Genomic DNA, 23,533 nt, shown 5'->3' with positions numbered 1-23,533 from the left:
GAATATTCAGGATTGATTTCCTTTAGAATTAACTGGCTGGATCTCCTTGCAGTCCAAGGGACTCTCAAGTTTTCTCTAGCACCACAATTAGAAAGCATCAGTTCTTTGGTGCTCCACTTTCTCTATGGTCCAACTCTTCTTACACCCATATGTGACTACTGGAAATACAGCTTTGACTATACAGATCTTTGTAGGCAAAAATGTTTGCTTTTTAATACACTAGGTTTGTCCTAGCTTTTCTTCCAAGTAGCAGGTGTCTTGTAATTTCATGGCTGCAGTCACTGTCCACAGTGATTTTGGAGCCCAAGAAAAGAAAATCTGTCACTGTTTCCACTTTTTGCCCTTCTGTTTGCCATGAAGTGATGGACCAGACGTCATGATGTTCGTTTTTTGAATGTTGAGTTTCAGGCCAGCTTTTTCACTCTCACTTTCATCAAGAGGCTCTTTAGTTCCTCTTTGCTTTCTGCCATAATGGTGGTATTATCTGCATATCTGAGGTTTGTATATTTCTCCCAGCAGTCTTGATTCCAGCTTGTGATTATCCAGCCTGGCATTTCACATGATGTACTCTGCATATAAGTTAAATAAGCAAGGTGACAGTATACAGCCTTAATATACTCCTTTTCCTATTTGGAACCAGTCTGTTATTCCATGTCCAGTTCTAATTGTTCCTGACCTGCATACAGATTTCTCAGGAGGCAGGTAAGGTGGTCCGGTATTCCCATCTCTTTACGAATTTTCCACTGTTTCTTGTGATCCACACAGTCTAGGGCTTTCGTGTAGTCTGTGAAGCAGAAGTAGATGTTTTTCTGAAATTCTGTAACTTTCTGTATGATCCAGCGGATATTAGTAATTTGACCTCTGGTTCCTCTGCCTTATCTAAATCCAGCTTGTACATACATTATTTTTTACATTATTTTTCCTGTGGCAGACGTGAAATGTTTTCACGTAAATTTAAAATGTAAATTTTAAAATTTCCTCAAACTTAAGAATTCTGGAAACTTCTGGCATCTGTGAGGGAATGTTGTGATTTAACTATTTAAGCAATTAACTTAAAGTAATTCCAATCTTAAGTTCTGTTCCAGCTTAGACAAAGAACCTGTTGAAATTCTTTTACCTTTTATATAAGGCCTTTATTTAAAAACAGGAATGACGCTTGCTGTGTTCTCCATAGTCCCCTCTTCCCTCTGCTTCACACACATCTGACTCCCGCCCGTGCTGGATGCTGCAGGCGCAGCAGTGAGAAAAGCACCTGTGCTCCATGTCCGCTGTGCGTGGGGGCATACAGGTCCTATCTTCAGTTACACAGGCGATTAAATTCTGTAAGGCAGCTGTATTCATGTCTATTGCTGGGAAAGACTGAGGGCAGGAGGAGAAGGGGACAACAGAGGATGAGGTGGCTAGATGGCATCACCGACTCAATGAACATAGGTTTGGGTAGACTCCTGGAGTTGATGATGGACAGGGAGGCCTGGCATACTGCGGTTCATGGGGTCACAAAGAGTCAGACACAGCTGAGCAACTGAACTGATTCAGGTCTATGAGAGCATTTCACAGGGAGACCTCACCTGATCTAAGTGTTCAGGAAAAGACTCACTTCAGGAAGGAACTTAGAGATGAAGTCCAGAGGTTGATCAGTATCATTAACTAGAAACGAAGTGAACAGGGCAGGGCATGCATTTTACACAGATGTGATGTGCTTGAGATGGAAGGGAGCCATTATAAAAAGGTGTGTTCTTAAATGTAATGAATTCTTATTTTTTTGCAGCTGTGGTATTTTACTGTTAAATATATTCTGTCTAGGAAGATCTAAGTATTATAACAGCCTTAAAATTTGTAATCAATAACTGCGACAGTCTAGTTTTTCTTAATCTTTAAGAAAATGTAAAAAGAAATTATTTTTAAGGTAACTTGTAATTACTAAATATTGAAAATAGTCATAAAATTTGATTAAATAAGCTGTGCTTCAATATTAAAGATTATTTAAGTTTAAGATAATTTATTCTTGATTATGTCAGGGGTCAGATCATGTGGCTAATGAATAATTTTCATCACTTTGATTTTTAAAATAGAGCACATCATCCCTGTTTTGGGGAAGTTTCCCTGGTGGCTCAGCTGGTAAAGAATCTGCCTGCAATGTGGAAGACTTGAGTTTGATCCCTGGGTTGGGAAGATCCCCTGGAGAAGGGACAGGCTACCCACTCCAGTATTCCTGCCTGAAGAATTCCATGGGCTGTGTAGTTCATGGGGTTGCAAAGAGTGGGACACGACTGAGTGACTTTCACTTCACCTTTTCCCTGTTTTTATAAATTGCACCGATTATTATTTGGTAACCAAAAAAAGGAGGATCATTTCATCAGTTACTCAAAGTTTATTTCAAGTGACAAATAATGTATGTTTTGGACTGATTTAGAACTAACCATTCTGTTTTATAATATTTTGAGTGTATTTTTTTTCTGTACTTGTATTCCTAGAAATAAACTGCACCAGTTGTTGTGTAGTTTGTTTATAGTTTATGTAATTGCTGAAGTAGAAAGTTGAATAGATCATGAAGGATACCTAATTTATGTATTCTGTCAGCAGTGACATTTCAACTCTTTTTATGCCTTCATCCACTGATGCCCCCTTCTCCAACAGAGTTTCTCACAGGGACTCTTGTGGCTTATCTAGTGTCAACCACATGGCATTAATTTTAATTTTCTCCATCTCTTTGGGCCACCCACTGAGGTTCTGTTCTGTTCACAAGGGAGTGCCTCTTTTGGTGGTTTCTGTTGCTGATCCTTTCTTGGCCGTTGCAGGAACCGCCCAGGGCTGGGTCACTGAATGATATCTAGGACTTGATGGTGAAGCTGTCTAGCCTGGGAGTTTAATTTATAAAAAGGTTTTTCACTGTTGATTTAATTTTATTTAGTGGCAATAATGGGCTGTTCAGATTTCATATCTCTTCATCAGTCTGTTCCAGTAAATAATGTTTTTCTAGCAATTAGCCTGTCCTGTATTTTTAAAATGATGGCTGTATTCTTTTTTCTCTCTTGAGTTTGCTTTCTTCTGCTTTCTCTTTTTTTCTTAATCATACTGGGGGTTTGACATTTTAGAGTCTTTTTCACAGGGCCAATTTTTGGCCGTGTTGATCTTCTCATATATGTTTTCTGTTGAAATTGGTTTTGCTATTACCTTTGTTATCTCCTTTCTTTTATTTGGGTTGATTTTGCCAAGTTTTCTCCTCTGTGATAAAGCCTCATATCAGTTTAGTCTTTATTCTAATGTTCAAGACTGTTACTTTGGTTACATCCTACGAGTTTTGAGATATACTATATTCATTTTAATCTCATAATTTAATAGGAAATCTGTGATGTTGATCCCTTTGCTTGTATTTTTTATTGCAAATGTTCCTGAATTTTCTAAAGTTTAATCTATTTTCTGAAAGCTCCAACTTGGACATTTACTGGTTATTTTCTGTTTTATAATTGATACCATCCGGGTTTTGCTGATGATCACATCCTTTCATTTTGATTTTCTCAGTCCTTTTCTACCTTCTGAAGTAGCATTGTGTAGGAGAAAACAAATGAACTATGTTTTCCTCTTTATTTCCCACCCCACCCCCATGTCTGCTCCAGTAAAATGGTATATTTGTAAGGCTAGAGTAGAATATCTTGGATGTAAGTTGTAGGAAGTGCCGGGCCCTCTTGGGAATTGAGAAGCTGCTGGGCAGGAAGTTTCTCGTCTCTCCTGTCTCTCTCGTCTCTCCCCAGCCCTCCCTCTCCCCAGCCCTCCCTATCTGCTTGTTTCAGCTTTGCTTTTTGAAGCCTCTTGAATGTTCCTCTCTTCCCTCTCCTCCTTCTTCCTTCCCTCCTCTGGCCCTTCTCTCTCTCCCTTCCTCCCCACCTGTTCCTCTTCCTCCCTCCCTCCCCAGCTTCTCTCCTGTCTTCATCCCTCCCTTCATCTTTTTCCTTCCTCAAATCTTCCTTCTATTCTTGCATCCTCATTGCTGCCCCCACCCCCCAACACGTTTCAAAAGTTGGAAAGCACCGCCCCCCCCCCCCCCCCATACTCCTGATTTTTGGATCTAGAATTCCCACAGGAGCCATATGGCATTGACTTGTTACACTCTAAGAAAACCTATAAAGAAAGTCTCCTTTGCCCTTTCAAATCCTTGAAGCAGAGCAAGTCACTGTGTGCATAGTGTTACTGTTCTCTGGGAAGCCGGGTCATCCTAAAGAAACTGGGTCACTGTCCCTTTAAATAGAAACTGCCTTGAGGGAGGGGTGGAACTCGGGACACTTGGCTGGGTCCACCGGGAGCGTCAGTTGGGCCTGAGTGCAAAGAGAGGCCCTAGGAAAGCCCTGTGGTGTGTGTACCATGAAACTTTTTCTGTAGTCTGTCGGTAGACCTGCTGTGAGTACTCAACTGTCGTCAAATAACTGTGTAAAGAATTGCCCCCTCAGTGGTCCTATTCTTTATTACCTTGAAAGAGGGTTGATTTCTAAATACCCATATTGGAGGGTGAAATGAGGTTCAGTTCAGCCGTTTTTATGTCCTGGTTGGAACATTTTAAAAGATATATATATATTTTTAAACTACTTGGCAGATTATTTGGAGATTATCAAGGAAATAATTTTTTCCTTCTCTTGTTAACTGAGGTGAATTCTGTAATGTCCATTTTTTAGTTTAAAATCTTTAAAAGCTTAGTTGCATAACAACTTTTAATTTGTTTGATTCCCCAGGTAAAGCGCTAATGAATTGACTTAAAATTGTAGATGATTTAGGACTTTACATTGAGCTTTTCTATCAGAAAATGTCAGTATCCTTTCATTTAGCTACTTAAAAATGATGTTAGCTGTACTTTATAATATGTTTTGAAATTAAAGATATTTAGATTTATATGTCAGTCAGTTGCATGGTTCTTTTGAGTTGCTCAGATTGTTGTGAATGCTTCTTAGAGCTGGTGAATTCTAGCTTAATTTAAATATATGTTGTGTATTATGTATATTTTATGAGTATATGTATGTATGTATATGTGTGTATATATATATACACACACACTATCTCTACTGTTTCTATAACTTAAACTGATTTGAATGCTGGCAAAAGTCCTTATCCAATTGTATAGTTCTACATAAATTTAAAGTACTTCAGAGTAGTTGGTATTAACTTTTAAAATTTAGAATTCTAATTTTAAAAGTAAGTTTCAAAAAAAAAGTTGTTCACTAGCCTCAAATTAGAGAAAATAATTATAGGAAATTTGCAGCTGGCTTAGGTGACTCAGATGGTAAAGAATCTGCCTGTGATGCAGGAGAGCTGGGTTCCATCTCTGAGTTGGGACGATGTCCTGGAGAAGGGAGTGGCTACCCACTCCAGTATGCTTGTCTTAAGAATTCCATAGACAGAGGAGCTTGGTGGGCAAGTCCATGGGATTGCAAGAGTCAGACACAACTGAACGATTAACACTTTGACTTTCACTACTTTACTAAAGAAAGACACAGATTGTGGTTAATTTTATTTAAAGAGAGGTGAACCAAAAAGATAATGGACAAAGAAACTTTTAAATCTTTTAAAATTAAATCTATAGATTTCATCCGTACTAAGTTTAAAGAAAAGTTACACATCAGAGCTGAAATTACAAAGGGAAATTTTCTGCTTAACATAAATGAAAATCCTTGAATCTTAAAGGAGAAACAATCTTTTTGCCTTAATTAACTCTTACATATGATGGCAATTTTTTCTAGATATTTTTAGTGAAAAACGTATGAATCCAGTTTTTAAAATTCTAATTTCTGTTTGATTATGGATTTCTGAGGTGTGTGTAAACTTTATAATAGAGTCATGATCTGACTGCTAATGGTCAAATAATACTTGTTTTCATAACAATACAGATACAAACGAAAAGCCGGTTTTTAAAAAATCACTGGAATAACTTAGATTTTAGTTATTGATTAAACAGATGACCAAGAGTTGTTATGATGTAATTTTTTTTTAGAACTGGTTTATGATGATTTAAAAAAAAGCATACTTTTGTTAAGCCAGATAGCACTAATGATTTACAAATGAATAGCTCACTGAAATTAATGGTTAATTGAAGATGTTTTAGATATATAGGATGAATTTCATCTCAGTTATAACATTAAGTGATCTTCTTTGCCCACTTGTTTGGTCATATCACTTGCTTCTCTGATTCGGCTTTAGAAATAGCTTAATGCTTTATAAGTGTTTCTGCATGAACTGTCTCTTTTGGGTCCTTAGAATAACTTGTGAGGAAGTTAAAACAAATACTCTTATCCTTATTTTACAAGTAAAGAAATTGAAGTCAAGAGATCGTTACCAGTCAGTCAGACCCAGTCCTAGTCTTTCAGCCGCTAAGTTTGTACTTTTTATATGTATGTAGTACAAATAAAGTATGCCTGATAAATGTTTGTTGAATGAGTTCGCATAAATAATTTCTTTATAAAGTAATAGACTTAGTCATGATTTAATTAGAAATTTCTTTAATAAGAAATTTGGATGATGTAAGGAATTAGAAGGGAAAAGTCATCTTTAAATTCATCTACAGTGCATTTGATGAAAGATAAAAAAATTATCTCACATGTTATTTGTATGTGATTATAACATAAAATATAATTCTATATCTATATAAATATTAAAAATACATAATTATAGTGTATAGTATGGTATATACACTTATATGCTGCCAAGTCGCTTCAGTCATGTCCGACTCTGTGTGACCCCAGAGACGGCAGCCCACCAGGCTCCCCTGTCCCTGGGATTCTCCAGTCAAGAACACTGGAGTGGGGTGCCGTTGCCTTCTCCGATACACTTATGTACGTATATGTATTTAACTGATATCATACTTCATTGGCAATTTAAAATCTGATAGTTGACCTGGTATCAGTGAAGAAGCATTTCTAGAGGAATTTTAGGAAATTTTAGGAAATTTCCAATTTTAGGAAAATTTAGGGAGAAAGTTAAGAAAAGGTATTATTTTGTCCAGAAAACTAACAGAGGAAACAGAATGCAAAAGGACTGTGATAGAACTTTAAAAAGTGGCATTTGGTTCAAAGGAATTTGAAGCAAATTTTAAAAACCTTTCTTTAATTTTCTTTAATCTTCTATTTTTCTGAATTTGCTTATGGAATTTATATATAATACTGGTATCCTGTAGCCATTCAGTGGGTTGTTTGGACATTTTAACTTTAACAGAAAAGATAAAAAGATTGTGAAAACATTTATCTGCATAATCATTATCCCTGATACAACTTGTTTTGTACTTTTTTCGATTAACATACTACAAAACTTTCTGTTACAAAAAGAAGCAGTTAGCAAAGCTGTGCAATTAAATGTGAAGCTTATCTGGAGAATGGCTTTGAGGATGGGAGGAGTGGACAAAAGTAGATACCTCAAAACAAAATTAGCTGCCATTCTTGCTAAATTCCATTATTCTCTCTACACACTGGTCTTGAAATACTTATCATTAACACTGTCTCCTTGCCTGTCCTACTAAACAGTAATTTGTTTGATGGTAAAGACTGCATTTTCATGTCTCCTCCTCAGTACCTGGCACACACAGCAGGGTCTCAGATATTTGTGGGATGGAGAGAGAAATCAGATAATGCCAGTGGCTTTAAATTTCTGAGGCATTGCTACCAGCATGCAAAGTAGAAACTGCTGGTTTACATGGAAAAAAGAGAAAGCACAGTCCCGGGGCTGTGAGGATATAAGAGATGACCAGTTTGTTGTTAAGTAATTTCAAATGATGCAGCAGAACTGAAAAATGCAACAGTCTGTTTGCCTCTCTCCTGAGAGTTTTAATTGTTAAAAGGAAACATAAATGCTATTTAAAGTCATCATTAACAGAAAAACAAAAACCAAAAAAATACTCATTATCTTTTCAGAAACATTTAAAGCAGACATTCTGCTTTAACTATGTAAATATCTGTTCTGTTGGATATGGTGCTTGGAAACTGGAAGCAGACAGGCTCTGTCACTTGGGGCAGGTTATTTGACCTCTAAGCCTCAATGACCTTCTTAGTATCTTAGGGGGATAAGAATGGTTACCTCCTTCACTAAGTTAACATGAGGATTATTAGATGAGAGAGGTAAGGTGAAGTACATAGCACAGATTTATAGGAAACTCTCAATAAATGTTACTTATTACAGTAAACTAAATTACAGTTGAGCTATCACTTTAATAATATTTTTAAAATTATTAAAAACAATTTAAATTTTTATGAATTTAAATTTAAATGAATTATTTAAATTTAATTAAATAAATTATTTTTTTAATAATAATTTTATGGATTTAATAATTTTGACCTCCATATATAGAATTTCATTTAGTGCAATCTGATTGTAATTGGTGGTCATATTTTCACAGAGTAAACTTCCAATCCTTTATATTTCAAAAGTGACTTAATCTTCACTGAATAATTTTCTTAGATGGAATTAATACAGATGGTGCTCTGAAAATGTCAGGGGTTCTGTATTTTTATCCACTATTTTAAAACTAGTCTTTGTATGTCAACATAATGTTAAGAAATTTCATAATTATTTAGGCTCATTAAGGAGTTTGAATAATTTAAGAATTAGAAAGTGTATGTAGTTAAGGTACTATAGAAATTTACCATACTTCATTTATGCCTACTTCATTGTTTAAAGTTGATCAAACAATGCTATCTAGTGGGCAATAAAAATTTGTAGTTCCATGTATTTAACAGGATGGTTATTTGATTACCAGAAAGGAAAATGTGATCCCTAATTGATGTGATGAATTTGTTGGGAGCTCCAGGTGCTCACAGTTGAATTTCTACATCTTGTATTTGAAGAGAGCAATTTAGTTTTGACCTTAGAAACAACTTCATTAAATCAGACATTGACAATTTAATAATTTTCACAAATTTTATGAACATTAATATCAGTATTTAAGATTTTAAAATAAGTCTTACAATATCTTGATTAATATTTTTCTAAATAAGCAGTTTTAGAAGTCACAGTTTGTTTTAAAGTTTGAAGTGGTGAAGGTCTTTTGAATAGGTACCACAAGGTGGCAGGAGTGTGTTTTCATAGATTCTTTTTGCTTTGATGGCCTGCAAATTCTTGGTTATCTGAGATTAGTGTTTTCCATGGTTAACTGTTAAGCATTTTCTATACCAGAACTTTTAAATTTTAACTTTTCTAATGGAAAACCTTTAAAGTACATTCCCTGTTTTCCTGAATTCTTAAGCAGAAAAATATACTTAGCCTTTATCAATAGGCCTTTTGAATACCAGTTATTGGATTGCGATTAACATGAAGTGCAAGATAAAGGTGGTGTGAGGAATGAGGACTTGGCCCTGCAGAAACGCTAGAACTGTAAAAACTTGTGCTATTTGTGTTAGCTTGCTTTTCTGCATATCTACATTTTTTCCTGGCGAAGTGAAGTCAATCATGTCGAGTGCCAGACTCTGGTGTAGTAGAACATAATTGCTTTCTGCAAAATTAAACAGCAATGAAGACAGCCGTGCCTTTTTCCCAGGAGTCGGGCGGAGAGCAGAGGGGAGGAAAGAAAATAAACTATGAGCCTTAAAAAATCTTCATCAAAGACTGCTCTGGTAAAGCAACCCCAGACCATGAGGACTAGGATTCTGTAGTTACGAGGGACATTAGAAACTAGTATAGCTGCTTGTGGAACAACTTTTCAGAAGTATTTCCTGTGTTTTAGATTCTGGGTTGTACATAATGTGTATGAAAGAGATAATACTGATTATAAAAGATATCTCTAATTATATACTTAGAGATGGATGTATTTCCATGGTGACTGTTTTCTTGCTCTGGTCCTAGAGCGGTTTCAAGGCTGTTTGTGCCGTTACTGATGATACAACAAGTGTTGGGTAAAATCTTCAGTATCTTGAAGGCTTCATTTTTTGCCGGAACCTTTTTCTCCCCTCCCACACACTTCCAGTTGTTCCGTGAATCTATTACAGCAGAGGTTTGGGCTAAAAATAGGTTTTCTTTTGGATTTGTTTCCTTCACTAATTATTTGCATATTTTTTGTAATCTTTGGAAAGATATGGGTAAAATTCATGGTACCAAATTTCAAAACAAATCCATTTAACCTCCCATAAGCCCCAAGAAAGCACTGTTGAGCTCTGGTGATGAAGCTCATTGAAGAAGAAGATGTGGCTTCCTTCAGCACCCATTTATTTCTCTGGCTTTCTGGAATGTTCCTTGACCTGCCTTCTGAGTTAATGAGAGAACTCTGAAAGGGCTGCAGAGAAGCCCCTGGAAATGACCATTAAGTTAGCTCTATCTGAAATAGGTATCAGGGCACAGACTCTCAATCCTTTCTTCTCAGTTCTCCTCAATGACACGACCTATAGTAGATGTAGGAGTTTCATGACTAAATATATGTATAAACTTCCCTACCTTGTAGTTTAAGCTTGTACATGCTTTCCTCCTGGTAAGGTATTATACGTTTTTAAGTAAAAGTGATGTTCAAGATTTGCAAACTGGTTTTGTGGATTATATAAAAGATTCATGCTCTAAGAAATAGCCAGAACCCTTCCGGTTACCCAAGGGCAGTTTTTGTGTAACTGTACAGGCTGGAGCGGAATTAACTGTAATTTTGAGATTACCCGAAAGATGCAAGAGGTTAGCTGTGTTAAGAACATCCTGCTATACATTCTGCCAAAAATTGAAGAACTGTGAGTAAAAGCAGCATGGATCAAACCCAGGTCTCCTGCATTGCAGGTGGACCCTTTACCATCTGAGCCACCAGGGAAACCCACTTAACAACTGCAGAGTTTTTTGAATTATATCAAATAATATCAGGTTTGTTTTTTGTAAAAAAAAAAATTCCTAATACCTTTTCTCCAATCCTCTGATTGTTGCTGGTATCTTACTCTGGTCTAGTGGTTCTTAGCCCATGCCTCATTTGATATTACCTGGGGAACTTTTAGGACTTCCCTGGTAGCTCAGAGGGTAAAGCGTCTGCCTACAATGAGGGAGACCAGGGTTCAGTCCCTGGGTTCAGATCTCCTGGAGAAGGAAATGGAGACCCACTCCAGTATCCTTGCCTAGAGAATCCCATAGACGGAGGAACCTGGTAGGCCACAGTCCATGAGTTTGCAAGAACTTTTAGAACCTGCCGATGCTCAGGATTCATATAGGGCCAATTAAATCAGGATGGACTTGAGGCTCTGTATTTGTGAAAAGCCTCTCACTTGAGTCTAAGGTTCAGCCAAGGTTGAGAAGCATTGAATTAGTCTGTCTCATCACAGACAGACCCCACCCTACCCTGCCTGGCACAGTTCTGTTAGACAAAGGAATGCCTCAGCCATGTGAAGTGAAAACAGCTCTCCTGTCTGGCAGAGAATTTGAGATGGTAAAGAGAAAGCTTCTGGAAGCCTGTGTTTTTCCTGGTGGGCTGTCCTTGTTTTCCTGTCTCTGTGCTTCAGGCCTTCACACTTGTATTCCCATATTAGATCCAAGTCCTCTAGAGCCGTAAGAACTGTCCTTAATGGTGCAGGCATTTATTCTATACTATGACATGGATGTTTCTAAAGACCCCACTTTGCAAAATTGCATGCCAAAAATAAGGTTGCTTCTGGAGAAAACCGAGTCAAGCCGATCACTCAACACTTAGGCAACTTTTGTAACTAGAGCACTGAGAAAACAAAAATTTGGTGCCAGCTCAAGAGCTGAACTACTCATGGTAGATATTAAACACACACACACACAAGTAGGGTGAAATGCCAGCAACATTTTAATTAGTGCAGAGGCAGTGGGTGCTAAGATAACACAGAAGGAAATTGAGCTCTCAGCTAGGCAGGCTGCTGTGGGGTGGGGTGCAAGAGGCAGCTTCCTTGGCAGAAGCTGAAAGCTACACAGAACTGGGGGCTGGCTCTCCTGGGGAAGCACTTGCTTTGAAGTTTTGTTAAATGCAGCAGCAGGGCCTGCGGCTCTTTGTGTGCCTGCTCAGTCGCTTGGTCGTGTCTGACTCTGCAACACTGTGGACTGCAGCCCACCAGGCTCCTCCGTCTGTGGGGTTCTTCGGGCAGGAATACTGGAGTGGGTTGCTATTTTCTGCTCCAGGAGATCTTCCAGGGATCAAACCCACATCTCCTGTATTAGCAGGTGGATTCTTTACCACTGGGCCACCTGGGAAGTCCCTGGAGCTCTTCGTTTTCTTGCTAAAGGTTGTAATTGACTGACTATGCTGGCTATTTGGACTTCCCATCCTGGGAGACATTTGCTGAATGGATGAATGACTTAGAACTTCTCTAATGAAAGTGATGGGAGCAGTCAGAGATGGGAGCATTGCATATACTCTTTGAAAAGATGGAACAATGCAAGTGACAGCCTTATGGAAAGTTTAGGAAGCTGAGGAAGACATCATCCTCCATCCTCTTCTACTGCAGTCATACTCGAGTACTCTTACTATTGTTGCGGTATTATTATTACATGACCTTTTGAAATATACATTCTATCAGTTTTCTATTGCTGTAACAAATTACCCTGAAATTTAGTGGCTTAAACCAACAATAAATATTTATTATCTGTTCAGTTTCTGAGGGTCAGGAATAGCTTAACTGGATGGTTCTGGCTCAGGGTCTCTCAGGAGGTTATGGTCAAGATATCAGTCAAGGCTACGGTCATCTGAAGGTTTAACACTGGGCTGGAGGATCCACTGTCAAGATGGGGCACTCAGATGGTCGATGTTGGGTGTTAGCCAGATGTCTCTTAGTTCCTTGCCATGTGGACCTTTTCTACACAGGGCTACGTGAGGGTCTTCATGACATGACAGCTGGCTTTTCCCAGAGAGAATGATCAAAGAGTCTTAGAAATCACACACCATTGTTTGTACAGTATTTTTCCCAGGTCAGCACTCTTCACTGTGGAAGGGGGCTGAGCAAGGGTGTTATTATCAAGATGGGATGATCACTGGAGGCCGTCTGGAAGGCTGGGTACCACACATATGCATTCGTGTTGATAGCTGTCATTGTAAATAGGTGCAGTCTGTATCTTTGTTCACTTAGTACTTTCATGTCGTTTAGTTTCTATTATTTGTGGTATCTATAACTCCTTAGTTTCTAAACATGAGATTATAAAATGTAATATACATAATTTTCTCTAAAATTCAATTCAGCAGACATTGAGTGCTTTCTGTATACATGCTGCTGCTGCTGCTAAGTCGCTTCAGTCATGTCTGACTCTGTGCGAGCCCATAGACAGCAGCCCACGAGGCTCCCCCATCCCTGGGATTCTCCAGGCAAGAACACTGGAGTGGGTTGCCATTTCCTAGTTAAGCATTTAAAATTTGCCACTATATACCTGAATATATGAAAATGTAAGCCATGTACATACATTTAAAAATAACTCAATTATGGGCACAGTCAACAGTACAGAAAATGACTGATTTTTCTTTTCATTTTTCTTTCATGAATTGACCTACTTTCCTGGCATTGCTCTTTGACAATTACTGTGATTGGACTGCAGGTAAGGATTCTTTTAAACTTTTTCTCTTTTATTATAATCTTAAGAGCAAATGAATGTAAATTTGCAAAGATAATTTTTTAAATGAAATCCTTGAATGAAATACCACACATTTAAGGATTTAGACATTTCTTTCAAAAGGCCATCTTCAAAGAGAGAAGTAGTCTCTTTATATCAACTTCCATATGAAATTCGATAGTTAATCTGAATTCCCACTGACCCATCTCTGAGTTCAAGTGCATAGTGTTAAACCCTTGGGCTGGTCACCAGCTGAACTTGTAGTTCAGAGTCAAGAGTGCTGCAGTTTAGCCAAAGATACTGTTTCTGTAATTCTGGGTAGAATGAAGATTAATACAGGTATGTGAGAAGTCTGTGAGTGTGTCATAGTTGAAAGTGATTTACAGATGTTAGGTTACTGTTGCTGTTATTTGATTGCTATGACGTGTCCGGCTCTTTTGTGACCCCATGGACTGTAGCCTACCAGGCTCCTTTGTCCATGGGATTTCCCAGATGAGAATGCTGGACTGGGTTGCCATTTCCTTCTCCAGGGGATCTTCCTGACCCAGGGATCCAACCCGTGTCTCCTGCATTGGCAGGCAGATTCTTTACCACTGAGCTACAGGGAAGCTCCAAAGAAATGTCCATGGACTTTTAAACTGAAATTTCATAATTTTAGGAAATCATACATAATTTTTATAGTTATTTATACTTTCTTCCTTATGTTTATACATAGATGATGATGTCTAATTTTGTTACTTTATCAAGTAAAATTGAACCCTTTGATCAACACTTGAGAATTATAGAATCAATTTTCTTTTGTTTTTTTTTCAGAATTAAGATTAGCAGGGATATGGACTGAAATTATTAAGTGGATCTTTTTTGTTGAAAAGAGTGACATAATTTGAATTACTTTTCAAATTTCTTAAGCATTCAATGTGTATAACATACATCTAAAATCTTATTTATAGTTATGTACATTAACTTAATTTTTATACATTTTGTATTTTAATATAAGCTTTACTTTTCACAGATAAGTAAATAGTATTTAAATATTTCCTGACAATATTCACCATCTTTTTTTAATTGAAATATAGTTGACTTATAATATTAGTTTTTAGTATACACATAGTAATATTTGGCATTTTTACAGATTACACATGCTATAATATTGTTGACTATATTGCTTGTTCTATACATTTCTGTGACTTATTTATATTTAAACTTGTGCTTTGTACCTTTTAAAACCCCTTCTCCTATCGTTCCCATCCCCACCCCTTCACCACCCTCCAGCCGCCCGCAGCCACTTGTTTGTTTTCTGTATATGTGAATTAATGTTGTTATATTTGTTCATTTGTTTTGGTTTTTAGATTCTACATATAAGTGAAAACATACAGTACTTCTCTGTCTTATTTCACTAAGCGTAATAACTCCAGATCTATCCATGCTGTTGCAGATGGCAAGATTTTTTCTTTTTTGTGGCTGAGTAATAGCCCTCCCTCCCCCAGCCCCCCATGTGCGTGTCACACCTTTATCTGTTCATCTGTCAGTGGGCACTAAGATTGCTTCCGTATCTTGGCTGTGGTAGCTGATGCTGCAGTGAACACAGGTACATATTTCTTTTTGAGTTAGTATTTTCACTTTCTTCGGATAAATACCCAAATGGTGCTCTGGATTGTTTGGTAGTTGTATTTTTAATTTTTGAGAAACCTTCATAATATTTTCCATAGTGACTGTACCCATTTACATTCCCAGCAGCAGTGCACAAGGCCGCCTTTTTCTCCAGATCTTTGCCACTTGTTATTTCTTGTCCTTTTGATGAGCGCATTTTGACAGGTGTGAGGTGATATCCCCTTGTGGTTTTGATTTGCATTTCTCTGGTGATTAGTGATGTTGAGCATCTTTCCATGTGCCTGTTGTCCAGCTGTATGCTTGCTTTGGAAAAATGCCTGTTCAGGCCCTCTGCCCATCTTTCAGTTGAGTTGGTTTTTGATACTGAATTGTATGAGCTCTTGATATGGTTTGGATAGTAACCCCTTATTGGATGTGTTATTTGCACATGTCATCTCAAGTTGTCTTTTTGTTTGCTGATAGTTTCTTTGCTATGCAAAAGCTTTTTAGTGTGATCTAGCTCTATCTGTTTAGTTTTGCTTTTGTTGACCTTGCCTGAGGAGATAGTTCCAAAATAATATTGCGAAGACTGATTTCAAAGATTGAACTACTGATATTTTCTTCTAGGAGTTTTATGGCTTCAGAGCTTATATATTTAAGTCTTTAATCCATTTTGGATTTATTTTTGTATGTGGTATGAGAAAATGGTCACATGTAGTTGTCCAGTTTTCCCGACACCACTTACTGAAGAAGCTGCTGTCTTATCCCCGTTGTATATTCTTACCTCCTTTATTGTAGATTAAGTGACTGTATATTTGTGGGTTTATTTCTGGGCTCTATGAAGGAGGCTATTAGGACTGGAACATAGTTTGGGACATCAAGTAAATAGGTGAGGGAAAAAAAAAAAAAGAGGATTCTCTAAAGATATTAAACAGAAGTATTGGGAATCACTCTCTGAACTAATTCATCATATGTGCATGCTCAGTCACGTCCAACTCTTTGTGACCCCATGGACTGTAGCCTGCCAGGCTCCTCTGTCCATGGGATTTTCCAGGCAAGAATACTGGAGTGGGTTGCCGTTCCCACCTCCAGGGGATCTTCCCAACCCAGGGATCAAACCCACATCTCGTGCATTGGTAGACAGATTCTTTACCACTGAACCACCTGGGAAGTGCTTCATCATATTACAGAGATTAAGGCAAAACTTTAGCTGTCTTTTTAACAACTTAATGAAGTCTTTTTTAGGATGATGATTATGAATTGGTTCTTGGGATAATTTTTATGTGTTAGGGATTCTCATAGTTGAAAAAATTTCTTTTGGGTATAATCTATAACAATACTATTTATTAATTAGGCTATTCTCAGGCAACTTCCTGTTTTAAAAAGTAAATGGAGAAATTTACTGACCTTTCGATTAACTCTAGTTATGTCTGAAACCAAGTAGTTGAGAGCATGAGGTCATGACTTTAATTGCTTGATTAACCTGATTGATGTGAGAAATGCTAGGTTCTTTCCTTGTGTTATCTCCCCATTGTATATAGAAAGAAGTGATTTTTGGAAATTTGAATTTTCATGGGCTCCAAAATCACTGCAGGTGGTAATTGCAGCCATGAAATTAAAAGACGCTTGCTCTTTGGAAGAAAAGCTATGACCAACCAAGACAGCATATTTAAAAAGCAGAGACATTGCTTTGCCAACAAAGATCTTTCTAGTCAAAGCTATGGTTTTTCCAGTAGTAATGTATGGATGTGAGAGTTGGACTATAAAGAAAGCTGAGCGCTGAAAAATTGATGTTTTTAAACTGTGGTGTTGGAGAAGACTCTTGAGAGTTCCTTGGACAGCAAGGAGATCCCACCAGTCCATCCTAAAGGAAATCAGTCCTGAATATTCACTGGATGGACTGATGCTGAAGCTGAAACTCCCAATCCTGTGGCCGCCTGCTGTGAAGAATTGACTCACTGGAAAAGACCCTGATGCTGGGAAAGATGGAAGGCAGGAGGAGAAGGGGATGACAGAGGATGAGATGGTTGGATGGCATCACTGACTCAATGGACATGAGTTTGAGCAAGCTCCAGGAGTTGGTGATGGACAGGGAAGCCTGGCGGCAGTCCATGGGGTCATAAAGAGTTATACACAACCGAGTAACTGAACTGAACTGAACTGAATTCCAAAGTAGGGTTAGATAGCATCACTGATTCAATGGATATGAACTTAAGCAAACTCCCAAGAGACAGTGGAAGACAGAGGAGCCTGGTGAGCCTGGTGTGTCCATGAGGTCGCAAAGAATGAAACAACTTAGCAACTCAAAAACAACAAATTTCAAAGTATAAAATCTTTAAAGCAGCCTTAAAAAGACATTACCGATCAAGGAATAAATAGATTTGAAATTTTACAATAACATATCTGAAGTCAAAGGACTAAAATAACATCATAGTTGCTTTTAAGAGTTTTTTGAAAGTGATAACTTTAATTGGAATTAAAAAGGCTAAGTCAGCATCATTTTGGCGTCTCTCTCTTAGGCCATAAGAGGAGTTGGTGAGATGTATGGAAAGACTAACATGGAAACTTACATTACCGTATATAGAATAGATAGCCAGTGGGAATTTGCTGTATGGCTCAGGAAACTCAAACAGGGGCTCTGTGTCAACCTAGAGGGGTGAGGAAGGAGATGGGAGGGGACTTCAAAAGAGAGGATATATGTATACCTGTGGCTAATTCATGTTGAGGTTTGACAGAAAACAACAACATTCTGTAAAGCAATTATCCTTCAATAAAAAAATGTTAATTAAAAAGAATAGAATTGTGTATGCTATTAGGAGAATGAGGAGAACTTTCATTGATATCAGAACCTTAGAAACACAAAGAGGCTCATATTTGATAGAATCTAGTCTAGTCAAGGCTATGGTTTTTCCAGTGGTCATGTATGGATGTGAGAGTTGGACTGTGAAGAAAGCTGAGCACCGAAGAATTGATGCGTTTGAACTGTGGTGTTGGAGAAGACTCTTGAGAGTCCCTTGGGCTACAAGGAGATCCAACCAGTCCATTCTGAAGGAGAACAGCCCTGGCATTTCTTTGGAAGGAGTGATGCTAAAGCTGAAACAGTACTTTGGCCACCTCATGCGAAGAGTTGACTCATTGGAAAAGACTCTGATGCTGGGAGGGATTGGGGGCAGGAGAAGAAGGGGACGACAGAGGATGAGATGGCTGGATGGTATCACTGACTTGATGGACGCGAGTCTGAGTGAACTGCGGGAGTTGGTGATGGACAGGGAGGCCTGGCGTGCTGTGATTCATGGGGTGGCAAAGAATCGGACATGACTGAGCGACTGAAGTGAACTGAAGTGACTTGGGAATAATCAGTCTTCACTAATCCATCTGATAATTGGAATTGGATCCTAGAATTCTTCTATTTTGATATAAACAGACTTGGACATCCTTGGAAAGTTAGTTTTCTAAGTCCATCCAATAGTATAAAACAGTGTCAGTAGCCATAGTTCTTAGATCAAATGTATGCACGTATAATAATATATATAAACTCCTTTTTCCATTAACTTGTATATCATTGCTGGAAATTCTTTAGCAGTTTTCTCTTCATTCTCTGCTTCACAGAGAATGACAGCTGGAAACATTAAAATTATAGAGATTTTTGAGACTACTAGTCATTAGTAGCACTGTTAATAAAAGAAGCAACTTCTGCAGCATCTAGCGATTTCCATTTAAGATCTTTGTGTAGAGACGGTGCTTTCTCTTTGATTGTGAGGAAGGTTGTTCTTGTTTTTTTTTGTTTCATTTTGTTTGGAAGTCAGGAAGGTTTCCATTTCTTCTGTTTATTAGGAGCTTGTCCTTACTGGCTTCACATCACTTGAAGCTGCTGTAGCTGTAAGTGTTTCTTTTATGTTCAGGTGCTCTTCGGTGGCCCACAATGTGGGTTCCTTTATGCTTGTTGCTCTGGAGAGATTTCACGTACTCTCATGTCTTTGAAAACATCCTATTCTTAGCTTCTTCCTCATTAGTTAAAAGTTTTTCCTTTTTCATGCACTGCTTGATTTTTTTTTTTAAATTAATGTATAGCTGATTTACAAAGCTGGTTCGGTTACACACACACACACACACACACACACACTATAGTCTTTTTCAGATTCTAGGTTATTATAGGATATTGAATACAATTGCCTGTGGTATGCAGTAGGTCCTTGTTGTTTATCTGCTTTGTATATAGTGGTGTGTATCAGTTAATCCCAACCTACTGCTTGGTATTTTTGAACCAGGGTCGTTAGACATGTTTGGGATTTGAATGAGTGCTTTTTTTTTTCTTTAATATACAAAAGTTAGAAAAGTTAAGATTTGCGAAAGAATAGCAAACAGTCTTGTAAGATATCAAACTATGAGTAGCTGCTAATATGCTTGAGATGTGTGTGTGATTGTTTTTCCAGGCAGCCTGATCCAGCTGGATGCGGTTTCCTGTGTTCAGCTAATATTGCTTGAGCACATAAGCCTAAGCAAAATGTGAAATATGAATTATGCTCAAGTTGTTCTGTAATGTATAGGCTGTATTGGAACAATTTGTGTTTTCCCAATATGCTTTACAACAGAACAGATTGTGCTTGATAGTCTCTTTTAATTTAAAAAAGCATGATCTGTAGCTCTAGGAAATTTTCTTGCATTATTTTATGATAATTTCTTCTTCATATTCTCTGTTTGGTTTGCACAAATTTTGAGTTTTTATTGAACGTTTGCTGCGGGTGTTAGTCCTTCTAAACTGCTGTCCTGGGACTTCCCTGGTGGTCCAGTGGTTAAGACGCCTCACTTCCGATGCGGGGCAGGGAGGGCGGCACAGGTTTGATCCCTGGTTAGGGAACGAAGATCCCACATACTGCGTGGCATGCCCAAAACATAAAAATAGAAAAGAAAGCAATCCAGCTTTTGAAAAACTGCTGTTTTTTCTCTTCTTTCCTATTTTTCCCTTTTTGGTATTTGTTCTGGTTCTGAGATATTTCTTCAGCTTTACTTTTCATACATTCTAGGGAATTTTCCCTTGTGCTTTTATAATAGCAGTTTTTCAATTTCCATGAGTTTTTGTAGTGTTTTTTTGTTTTCTACTCCACCCCTCTCCATCTCCATTATTTTATCTATGTAATCTTTTAGCATCTTTAAAGTTTCTTCATTCTCTCGGTTTCCCCCAGGTTCCTTTTTCTTTGGGTGGTGGTTCTATTAGAGAGTAGTTAGGCCTTGCTCAGTTATCAGTGTTCTTGCTTGGAGAATCCCAGGGACGGGGGAGCCTGGTGGGCTGCCGTCTGTAGGGTCGCACAGAGTCGGACACGACTGAAGTGACTTAGCAGCAGCAGCAAGGATAGGTAAGGGTCTGTTTTTCTTTACAGACTCTCATTTTGCCTGTACCTTGTACTTTGAGAAGCCTGTGCTTTAGAAGTATTGGATTCTTCAATGCATATCAGCTATCTTCTGATATGTCTTACTTTGTCTTGCTTCTGTAAGTCTTGCTTTGGTTTCAGCTTGATGAATTGCCATCTTTTTTCCAGGCTGTTGAAATCGACATCTCTCACGTTTACTCTATCCTTCTGTATTTAAAACCAGATTCCCCATCTCTTTAGAGTGGTTTGTTGGCAGCAATAGGGATAATATAATTGACTGTATCCAGTCTACCATATTCACTCGGAAGTAGCTTTGAACAGCTTTGTAGCTGAAGGAAATAAACTCTGTGAGATTCTTATGGCTTCATGAAACTGTATAAACGAAGATTGAGAGAAGAGAGCTGTCACTATATTTCTAGTACTGGAACTTTGTAGGCGGATGATTCCACAAAAGGACATCACTTGTGTATAGTTCCAGGCAGGAAAAGTTTTTGAGTTTTTATTGAAAGGTGAAAAGCACCCCTAAATAATCACTGAAGAAACTAGTTTAGGAGCATACCAAATGGTATGTAATATGTATGGCTATATTGCTATTAAATGTTCTGCAGTGCTTCTTAAATGCACTGTGTATCATAATGCTGATTTCAGCCACGGTTCTGCCAGAGAAGAAAGGAGTCTTTTGGAGTACCAAGAAAGCCAGGGCCATCCCTTGCATTGTGTACCGCTCACCACACAACCCCATGATGCTTCATGATGGCTTGACGTTGTATGGATTCATGAATATCAGATGAGATTGCCTCTTCCTGTTCTGTCTCTTTGATGTCCTCTTCCATGACTGATTCCTTCATTTCCTTCAGGTTTTTACTCGAGTCACTTTCTCATGGAGGCCTTTCTTGATGACTTTATCTGAAATTTATCCTCTCTGATCGTGGACATTCCCACTTCCATTCTTTTTCTCCTCAGTATCATCATTGTCTCCTATACTATTTAACTTAAAATTTTTTAAAATTTATTTTTATTGAAGTATAATTGATTTACAGTGTTGTGTTTCTGCTGTACAACAAACTGAATTAGCTATGTGTATGGCAGAAAGTGAAGAGGAACTAAAAAGCCTCTTGATGAAAGTGAAAGAGGAGAGTGAAAAAGTTGGCTTAAAGCTCAACATTCAGAAAATGAAGATCATGGCATCTGGTCCCGTTACTTCATGGAAAATAGATGGGGAAACAGTGGAAACAGTGTCAGACTTTATTTTGGGGGGGGCTCCAAAATCACTGTAGATGGTGATTGCAACCATGAAATTAAAAGACGCTTACTCCTTGGAAGAAAAGTTATGACCAACCTAGATAGCATATTCAAAAGCAGAGACATTACTTTGCCAACTAAGGTCCGTCTAGTCAAGGCTATGGTTTTTCCTGTGGTCACGTATGGATGTGAGAGTTGGACTGTGAAGAAGGCTGAGCGCCGAAGAATTGATGCTTTTGAACTGTGGTGTTGGAGAAGACTCCTGAGAGTCCCTTGGACTACAAGGAGATCCAACCAGTCCATTCTGAAGGAGATCAGCCCTGGGATTTCTTTGGAAGGAATGATGCTAAAGCTGAAACTCCAGTACTTTGGCCACCTCATGCTAAGAGTTGACTCATTGGAAAAGACTCTGATGCTGGGAGGGATTGGGGGCAGAAGGAGAAGGGGACGACTGAGGATGAGATGGCTGGATGGCATTACTGACTCAATGGACGTGAGTCTGAGTGAACTGCGGGAGTTGATGATGAACAGGGAGGCCTGGCATGCTGCGATTCATGGGGTCGCGAAGAGTCAGACACAGCTAAGCAACTGAACTGAACTGATACATATATTTGGTCTTCCCTGGTAGCTCAGATGGTAAAGCATCTGCCTACAATGCAGTAGACCGGGGTTCAATCCCAGGGTGGGAAGATCCCCTGGAGAAGGAAATGGCAACCTGCTCCAGTATTCTTGCCTGGAAAATCCCATGGACAGAGGAGCCTGGTAGGCTACAGTCCATGGGGTCGCAAAGAGTCGGACATAACTGAGCAACTTCACTTCACTATACATATATTTGGAAATGGCAACCCACTCCAGTGTTCTTTCCTGGAGAATCCTGTGGACAGAGGAGCCTGGTGGGCTGCTTGCTGTCTATGGGGTTGCATAGAGTCGAACATGACTGAAATGACTTAGCAGCAGCAGCAGCAGCATACATGTATTCCCTCCCTCTGTGTCTCCCTCCCAGCCCTCCCCCATCCTACCCCTCTAAATGAATATTCCTTGGTTTAGATCTCTATTGAATCAGAAGGTGGTTCTCTGCCCCATCCTACAGTAGATGAGATAAACGCTGTACAAAGCACACAGTGTCTTTGAACTTCACTTTCTAAACCTACAGAAGAAGGAAATTAGAACTAGATGATCTCTAAGGGCCATTTCAGCTCTAAAATTCTGCAGAGACCAGTAAAAGAAACCCTCAGGCCCAATGAAGTCACAGAGTTGGATTCCGAGAGACTGTAATATGGAAATACATCCCTTGATCAAAGCAGAAGGTATTTATTAAACACATAGTGTCCCTAGCACAGAATTATCTTTTCCAATTGCTAATGTTTACCTAAGTCTGCATTTGAAATTCAGGAGCTATGTGATCCTCTAGTATTTATCTTCACCTTTGTAAATAAAACTGCTCAATTGAGCTTCATCTACTTGTTTCAAGATCACCAAGGACCGACTCTAATGGCCCTAGGTGGTTCTCTGTGTACAGAATAATGGTTAATATTACTCCCCACTGGCTCTTCTTTTTCTACTGCTTATCATTGTTGTTATCATAGGAAAATTAACATTAAAAAATAGCTTAAAGTAACTAGTTACTTTTAAAAAGTTAAAGAAGAGCCTGAAGCATCTGTTTTCCATAGCTGTGCAAAGGTAAAATAGAAATAGTATTCATTCCTGATAGACTTGCACAAGGTTCTTGAAATAGCAAATCATAGTCAGGGTAACTTCTCACTTCTTCAGAGTTTTATGTTTTTTGATTTCAAAATCTTTGATGCCCATTTTGCCCATGGCTTCTGATTTTCATAATCTACCACAGTTTA

At 38.3% G+C, this 23,533-nt stretch overlaps 1 protein-coding gene across 7 annotated transcripts in view; it reads left to right on the top strand.

Annotated features, from left to right (window-relative positions):
• Positions 1–23,533, top strand: part of TSC22D1 (TSC22 domain family member 1) — a 120,006-nt gene that overhangs the window by 79,792 nt on the left and 16,681 nt on the right. The window contains exon 1 of one of the 7 annotated variants that reach the window (XM_069601279.1): positions 4,274–4,348. The exons of 3 other annotated variants lie outside the window; for them this stretch is intronic. The gene's annotated coding sequence lies outside the window, so the exon portion shown is untranslated. Of the gene's footprint in view, positions 1–4,273; positions 4,396–13,443; positions 13,468–13,759; positions 13,822–23,533 lie in introns of those variants that run through there. 3 more of the 7 variants (XM_069601275.1, XM_069601278.1, XM_069601276.1) reach the window with 3 other exon arrangements.

Source organism: Ovis canadensis, chromosome 10, assembly GCF_042477335.2.
Source record: "Ovis canadensis isolate MfBH-ARS-UI-01 breed Bighorn chromosome 10, ARS-UI_OviCan_v2, whole genome shotgun sequence".
NCBI lineage: Eukaryota > Metazoa > Chordata > Mammalia > Artiodactyla > Bovidae > Ovis > Ovis canadensis.
This window is presented reverse-complemented; position numbering and strand designations above follow the sequence as displayed.